At 45.5% G+C, this 8,584-nt stretch overlaps 1 long non-coding RNA gene across 1 annotated transcript; it reads left to right on the top strand.

Annotated features, from left to right (window-relative positions):
* Positions 1 to 4,527: 4,527 nt before the first annotated feature.
* LOC147118419 (uncharacterized) lies at positions 4,528 to 8,132 on the top strand. The gene is made up of 2 exons (XR_015077906.1): positions 4,528 to 5,388; positions 7,740 to 8,132. It is a non-coding gene; the product is annotated as an uncharacterized LOC147118419 (long non-coding RNA).
* Positions 8,133 to 8,584: the final 452 nt, after the last annotated feature.

An 8,584-nucleotide genomic window follows, 5' to 3' on the forward strand; every position in this document is an offset into this window, starting at 1 on the left:
CCCCACAGTGATAGAAGGAGAATTAGGATTTGATAAATGGAAGTTATCTTATAAACTAATTGCAGCACCATCTCAAACGGCCGGGAGACTGCTTGGGAGGCTGTCCTGTTACCCAAAGATAAATCTGGACAGATAGTTAGAGACATGAGGCCAAAGACCAACAGATTATATGGGATCGAGAACAGGATATATGGGACGACCAGAAGGAGGTCTTAGCAATAGATAGCAAAGTGATAGCAGAAATAATACCAGCCAAACCAGGGCTAGCACCCAAATGGTCAGGACCTTATGAAGTATTAATGAACAGTGACACATGTGCTCATGTAGATGGGTCTGGAACGGGTAAAGGAAGGTGGAAACACTGGACTCAGTTAAAAATATATAAGAAAGACAATGAGTAAACCAGAGATGGTGCCCTTTTTGACAGAGTGAGGAGTATACTAGAAGATATAAAAAATGGGAAGGGGAGTTACTACATATATCAATGATAGGGCTGTGTATGATGACATAGAAACATAGAAACATAGAGATAGGAACAGGAGTAGGCCATTCGGCCCTTCGAGCATGCTCCGCCATTCAATGAGATCATGGCTGATCTTCGTCTGAGATCATAGCTGATCTTATCAGTTCAGTACCCCGTCCCCGCCTTTTCTCCGTAACCCTTAATCCCCTTAGCCTTCAGAAATATATCCAATTCTCTCTTGAAAATATTTATTGAATTAGCCTTCACAGCCCTCTGTGGCAGGGAATTCCACAGGCTCACCACTCTTTGAGTGAAGAAATTCTTCCTCATCTCTGTTTTAAATGATTTGCCCGCTATTTTTAGACTGTGGCCCCTGGTTCTGTGCTCCCCGGCCATTGGAAACATTCTCTCTGAATTCAGCCTGTCCAGGCCTGCCATAATTTTATATGTTTCGATGAGATCCCCTCTCAATCTTCTAAACTCCAGTGAGTACAAGCCCAAACTATTTAATCTCTCTTCGTAGGTCATTCCCGCTATTCCAGGTATCAGCCTGGTGAATCGCCGTTGCACTCTTTCCATGGCAAGAACATCCTTCCGCAGATGGGGCGACCAAAACTGTACACAATACTCCAGATGCGGTCTCACCAGCACCTTGTACAGCTGTAGTAAGGTATCCCTATTCCTATACTCGAACCCCCTTGATATGAAGGCCAACATACCATTTGCCTTCTTAATCGCCTGTTGCACCTGCATGCTCTCCTTCAGTGACTGGTGCACAAGAACACCCAGGTCCCTCTGCACTTCCCCATCTCCCAATCTATTGCCATTTAGATAATAATCTACCCTCCTGTTTTTACCCCCAAAGTGGATAACCTCGCATTTATCCACATTATAGTGCATCTGCCACGTATCCGCCCATTCCCCCAACCTGTCCAAATCGCACTGTAGCCTCCTGACATCCTCATCAGAGCCCACCCCTCCTCCTAGTTTAGTGTCGTCAGCGAATTTGGAAATATTGCATCCAATTCCCTGATCCAGATCATTTATATATATTGTGAACAGCTGGGGTCCCAGGACAGATCCTTGCGGCACCCCGCTGGTCACTGCCTGCCACTCCGAAAACGAGCCGTTTATTCCAACTCTCTGTTTTCTATCCGCCAGCCAGTTCTCTATCCACGTTAATACTTTGCCCCCAATCCCATGAGCCTTAATTTTGCATGATAATCTTTTGTGTGGAACCTTATCGAAGGCTTTCTGGAAGTCAAGGTACAGCACATCCACTGGCTCTCCCCCATCTATTTTACCAGTTACTTCCTCAAAAAATTCCAGCAGATTAGTCAAACACGATTTACCCTTTGTAAATCCATGTTGACTCTGTCCGATCCTTTCCCCATTTGTCAAGTGCTCCGCTATTTTATCCTTAATAATGGACTCTAGCATTTTGCCCACAACCGATGTAAGGCTTACTGGTCTATAATTCCCTGCTTTCTCTCTACCCCCCTTTTTAAATAGTGGGGTAACATTAGCTACCCTCCAATCCACGGGTACTGTTCCCGAGTCAATGGAGTTCCAGAAGATGATCCTTAGAGCATCTGCTATCTCCAGGGCCACCTCCTTAAGTACCCTAGGATGTAGTTTATCAGGCCCCGGGGATTTGTCGGCCTTCAGTCCCCTCAACTTACCCAACACCATATCCCTAGAGATACTAATTTCTGTCAGCTCCTCCCTCTCATTAGTCCCTATGTTTGCCGATATTCCTGGGAGGTTATTTGTGTCCTCCTTTGTGAATACCGAACCAAAGTATGAGTTTAATTGGTCTGCCATTTCCTTATTCTCCATTATATATTCTCCCGAATCGGACTGCAAGGGACCGACTTGGGATTTTACCAGTCTTTTCCTCCTGATATACCGATAAAAGCTTTTGCAGTCTGTCTTTATGTTTGCTGCAAGTTTACTTTCGTATTCTATTTTCCCCTTCCTGATTAATCCCTTTGTCCTCTTTTGCTGTATCCTGTACTGCCCCCAATCTTCCGGTCTGGTGCTTTTTTTTGCCAGTTGATATGCCCTTTTTTTTGATTTTATGCTGTCCCTAATTTCCCTCGTTATCCACGGTAGAGTCACCTTTTTAGGTTTATTTTTATGCCAAACCGGTATAAACATGTTCTGGAATTCTTCCATTCTATCTTTGAATGCTTGCCATTGTCTATCCACTGTCAATCCCCCCAGAAACACCACCCAATCAATCTTACCCAATTCCCGTCTCATACCCTCGTAATTCCCTTTATTTAAGTTCTGGACCTTAGTCTCTGATTCAATTTCCTCACTCTCCATCTCGACTGAGAGCTCGATCATATTATGATCGCTCTGACCCAAGGGGCCTCGTACAAGAAGATTGCTGATAAGTCCCTTCTCATTGCACAATACCCAGTCTAAAATGGCCTGATCTCGAGTCGGCTCCTCAACATATTGGTCCAGATAACCGTCCCGAAAACATTCCAGGAATTCCTCCTCCTCAGAATTTTTACTAATTTGGGTAGTCCAATCAATATGTAAATTAAAGTCACCCATGATGACAGCTGTGCTCTTATCGCACGCTTCTCTAATTTCCCTTTTTATGCCTTCCCTCACCTCCATATTACTATTTGGAGGCCTATATATCACACCCACTAACGTTTTCCTCCCCTTGCTATTTCTCATTTCTACCCATACAGATTCCGTTTCATCCGAGTTAATATCCTTCCTTTCCATTGCATTAATCCCCTCCTTTACCAGCAATGCTACCCCACCTCCCCTACCTTTTTGCCGATCCTTCCTAAATATTGTATATCCCTGGATGTTAAATTCCCAGCCTTGCCCACCCTGCAGCCACGTTTCTGTAATCCCAATCAAATCATACTTGTTTACCTCTATTTCCACAACTAATTCATCCACCTTGTTCCTAATGCTTCTAGCATTAAGATACAAAGCCTTCAGGCTTGCTTTTTTCACACTCTCATTATGAATTACTTTGGCCCTTTGTGTTTCTCTCCTTTGCTTATTGCTTCTCACCTTTCTACCATCTATTTCTGACTTCATATGACTTCCCTCTTTTCCACTACCTAGGTTCCCATCCCCCTGCCAAATTAGTTTAAATCCTCCCGAACCGCCCTAGAAAATATTACCCCGAGGACATCGGCTCCCTCACAGTTCAGGTGTAGACCGTCCCCTTGGTACAGGTCACTCCTCCCCAAGAACTGGTTCCAATGCCTCAAGAATTTAAATCCCTCTCCCTTGCACCACTGCTCAAGCCACGTATTTAGCTTATCTATCTTACTCTCTCTAAACTTATTAGCTCGTGGCACTGGTAGCAATCCAGAGATTACTACCTTTGAGGTCCTACTTTTCAATTTAGCTCCTAACTCCCTAAATTCAGCTTGTAGGACCTCCTCCCTCTTTTTACCTACATCGTTGGTACCTACATGTACCACGACAACTGGCTGATCCCCCTCCCCCTTCAGAATGCTCTGCACCCGCTCCAAGACATCCTTGACCCTTGCACCAGGGAGGCAACATACCATCTTGGAGTCTCGGTCTCGGCCACAGAAACTCCTATCTATCCCCCTTACAATTGAATCCCCTATCACTATAGCCCTATCCCTCTTTTTCCCGCCCTTCTGTGCAGCAGAGCCAGTCATGGTGCCCTGAACCTGGCTGCTGGTGCCTTCCCCTGATAAGTCATCTCCCCCAACAGTACCCAAAACGGTAAACCTGTTTTGGAGGGAGATGACCGCAGGTGACTCCTGCACTACCTTCCTGCCTTTACCCTGCCTTTTGGTCACCCATTTACTGTCTGAGCTAGCCTTTACCTGCGGTGTGACCAACTCACTGAATGTGCTATCCACAACATCCTCAGCATCGCGTATGCTCCAGAGTGAGTCCATTCGCAGCTCCAGCGCCGCCATGCGGTCCGCTAGGAGCTGCAGCTGGACACACTTCCTGCACACATAGTTGTCAGGGACAGTGTCCCTGATTTCCCACATGGCACAGGAGGAGCATGACACGGGTCCGAGCTGCCCTTCCATGGCTTAACCCTTACAATACCCTTTTATTTACTACGATTTAGCTTAATTATTGAATTCTACTTAGAATAAGTTTGTGAAAGTACTCACCAACCAGTCACCTACCTGTTTTCTGGTGTTGTATTTTCACTGCCGCCTCCTGTCCTGGAACCTTTTCCACCTAGGTTAGGCTCCTGAAATAAAATAAATTGAACCTACCTTTTCAACTTCCCCTAACCCCTAAAAGGTTAGAGGAGGTGGAAGGGTGGGAGACACTACACTGTAGTGTTTCGGGCTTAGCAACAGCTCCACCTATATAAGAGTTACTGGCCTCCTGCTCTCCCGACTGCACCAGCTGTGAAAGAAAAACCCCGCGAAAGGTGAGCTTTTAAACTGCTCTGATCGGGCCTCACCTCGCAACTGCCGCCGATTTGAATCTGCCGCCGCTTTTAACTGCCGCCGGTCACTGCCCCTTCACAGGTCCGATGCTCTGATCGGGCCTCACCTCGCAACTGCCGCCGATTTGAATCTGCCGCCGCTTTTAACTGCCGCCGGTCACTGCCCCTTCACAGGTCCGATGCTCTGATCGGGCCTCACCTCGCAACTGCCGCCGATTTGAATCTGCCGCCGCTTTTAACTGCCGCCGGTCACTGCCCCTTCACAGGTCCGATGCTCTGATCGGGCCTCACCTCGCAACTGCCGCCGATTTGAATCTGCCGCCGCTTTTAACTGCCGCCGGTCACTGCCCCTTCACAGGTCTGATGCTCTGATCGGGCCTCACCTCGCAACTGCCGCCGATTTGAATCTGCCGCCGCTTTTAACTGCCGCCGGTCACTGCCCCTTCACAGGTCCGATGACAATGTTATATGCCATAGTTTGCATCTTCAGGTATGTCTGGGGACAGAACCACAGAACAAGAAACGAACCAGATGTACAGCATTTTGAACTGATAAAATGGATAAGAGCAGAATAATTCTAACTGGCTGGTGACGACCAGCCCCCTTTTTGTAATTATAGGAACATTGGACGTCCGGAATGAGATGGAGCATCCTCGCCTTGATCCTAGGGATGAACATAAGTATTGCCATTATCGAGGGGGATTAGTAAGAAGGAGAACACAGGATGAGGTGTATTTTAGTGTAGCACATAGAGTTACTAAGCTTGCCATTAATATGAGTACTTTTGAGATACAAAACAAACATGGAACTCCCTGTGGGTAAAACAATTAGAGGGTCCACAGGAAAAATCTATCGTACAAAGATGTAAGAAACGGGGAGTATTGGAAACGACCGGAGCAGGGTATGCAGCCAGGTTAGCAACAGTTAATAGCTTGGATATAGAAGGAGTAAACGAAGGACTAGAAGAATTACAAGCAAAAATAGAGAAGTTACTAAAACAAGCTACTGGAAATAGCCAGCAATTGACACTGGCAGGGAAACCAAACAATAATGCAATTGTCGGGGGTGGAAGAGATAGTAGCCCCCCATGCAGAAACAATCAATACAATTATTGATAGACTTAATAATGCTTCTCGCCAAACCGATAAGGAACTAATATATGTGCCATGTAGGGCTCATGGCTATTGTCGAATGCTCAGCATAACATGAGGCAAATAAATAATGAACAGATCCCTGATTGGATTACTAATAAGGATCTGGAACCTTGGATTGACACAAATAAAAGCCTATGCAAAGGATGTAAAATGGGACAAGTATACTGGGTAGGCGATTGTCTGACCCCATGGACTAAGATGATTGGCTTTGTACTGGCCATCCCACAATTCCCAGAAGGGGGACAACCCCTATACAATGTGATTAATATAGGAGAAGTACAAAGGGAAAGTGGGTTAAATATCATGATGACCCTACCAAGGCGCTTTGGGAAAGGGATGAAGATAATAAACAGAAGAATGAAACCTAAAGGGGGGTGGTAGTGGACGGGTGCCACCACAAGGGAAGGACATGGGTGTGCACACGCCCCCCCACCGAGGGAGACACATCCGAGTGCGGATTTGCGAAAATTACCAATTGCACCCTCGAGGTACACCCAAGGGGGATACACCGGACAAGGGTAGCACCAAGGAACAATGGGACCTGTTGTGTCACCACAACTGAACAGAAATATGAATATCAAGATATGGCTTGTACCATTCCCCAACCAAACCGTTGTTTTGGTCTAAAGATACCTATACAGATAGGAAAACCTGGTCATTTGATAATATGAGACTTACTAAAAAGGGTTGAAACTTATGTCATACCAGAGCCCAAGGCAATTCCTAAGTTAGAGGAAGCTTGCCAGAAGTTACGGCAGGAAACGAAGGAAATTTTAAAGTATATTATCATAAAATAGAAGAAGACTTAAAGAAGACAACAGAAAGACATTAGTACAACATTAGAGGAAACTCACCCACTTCCTCATATTTTGATAATTGGGGATCAGGATGGTCAGGGACTTTGGGCGCCTCAGTGATACAAGGCATAATGATATTCCTCATGATTGTTATTACGATATATTGTGTATTTTTACTGCTCCAGTGCCTCTGTACCAGAATGAGTAAGGCCGATATTGGTGCAGTGAAAGAAGTCGAGCCTGAGGAGGGGCAGGTAGCGAAGTTAAGAATGGACAACTCCCCCGCCTCTCCAAGGCAAATGGTGTACGACGTGATAGGAAGCCCTGAAATTAGGAGGGATTAATTGGGTATGGTAATTAAGGACCGGGCCGGCCAACCGTAAGATGGAGGTGGCAGAAGGAGGGTGGCAGAAGGAGGGTGGTGAATGAGGATTGGTGTGTGATGACAGTCTCGAATTGGCACGTCACACATCCAACGCTGGAATGAGGGACAAGCTTAAGCGGAAAGCCTAAACCATTAATGCAGGGTCTAAGGGGCCCCGGGAATGGTTACACCGGAAGGAGTGCATAAAGGAAAGACCACCCTAAAGGAAAGCCCACCGTAAAGGAAAGACCACCATACCACAGGGGGGGAAGTCGGCCTCCAAATCGATAGGATATATACATGTATAACCTAGACTGGTAGAAGGCCAGGGAGTGCACGCTTTGGCAGACACCAGGCAGTGGAAATACATGTTGACCTGTTTTGGAACAGTTGTCCAAAAGGTCAAAAGGGGGGACTGAAGTAAGATATTAAAATTGAGCATAACAGGGCATGTTTAGTAGAACACAATTGCGGCCACAGAATGTTTAAAGATGAAATGTACTAATTATTCTATGTTTAATTGCAGAAATGACCATACCAGTTTAGAGAGATGAAACTTACAAAAAGAGACACCGACATAACCCTTTTCTGGAAAACGAAACTTAGTAGTGGCCAGGAGAGGAATGACTCGTTTCTCAGAAATCACATGTCCTGGATGACTCATTTCCAAGAAATCAGAGGGTCTACAGGCCCCTTCAGTGAAAAGTGAAATTTATCCTATAGGCTATTTTGTATAAGTTATACACACCTAGTTAGTGATTAATGTATAGACTTTTAAATCGATTGGACCTCTGGATTAGGAGGTCTTGGAAAATGTGTATAACTGTGTGAATCTCAAGAGGTTCGGTGGAGTTGGAGCCTTGTGTGGGGATGCAAGAGCATTATCTCCCCAGGCCTGAATAAACCGTTTTGACTTCAATTATTGGGTCTGTCTTTCTTACAACAAGCCAGCGACATCGACCATGTATATCACTTGGTCCGCACTTTGGGGGATTACATCAGTATAGGTGTATAATTTCAAAGTTTACGGATGATACAAAACTTGGCAACATATTAAATAGTGAGCATAGTAGTAGCAGACTTCAGAAGGACAGAGACAGACTGTGAAATGAGCAGACACAAGGCAGATGAAATTAAATGAGGATAAGTGAGAAGTGATGCAGTTTGGGAGAAACAACAAGGAGAGGCCGTATAATCTAAATGGGACTATTTTGAGGGGGTGCAAGGGCAGAGGGACCTGGGGGTCCATATTCACAAATCTTTGAAAGTGCCACGGCAAGTTGGTGAGGCAGTTCAGAAAGCATATGGGATACGTGGCTTCGCAAATAGGGCCATTGAATACAAAAACAAGGAAGTTACACTAAACCTTTA

The sequence above is a fragment of the Somniosus microcephalus genome, chromosome 4, assembly GCF_052327205.1.
Source record: "Somniosus microcephalus isolate GS21.2 chromosome 4, FLI_Smic_1.0, whole genome shotgun sequence".
Classification (NCBI taxonomy): Eukaryota; Metazoa; Chordata; class Chondrichthyes; order Squaliformes; family Somniosidae; genus Somniosus; species Somniosus microcephalus.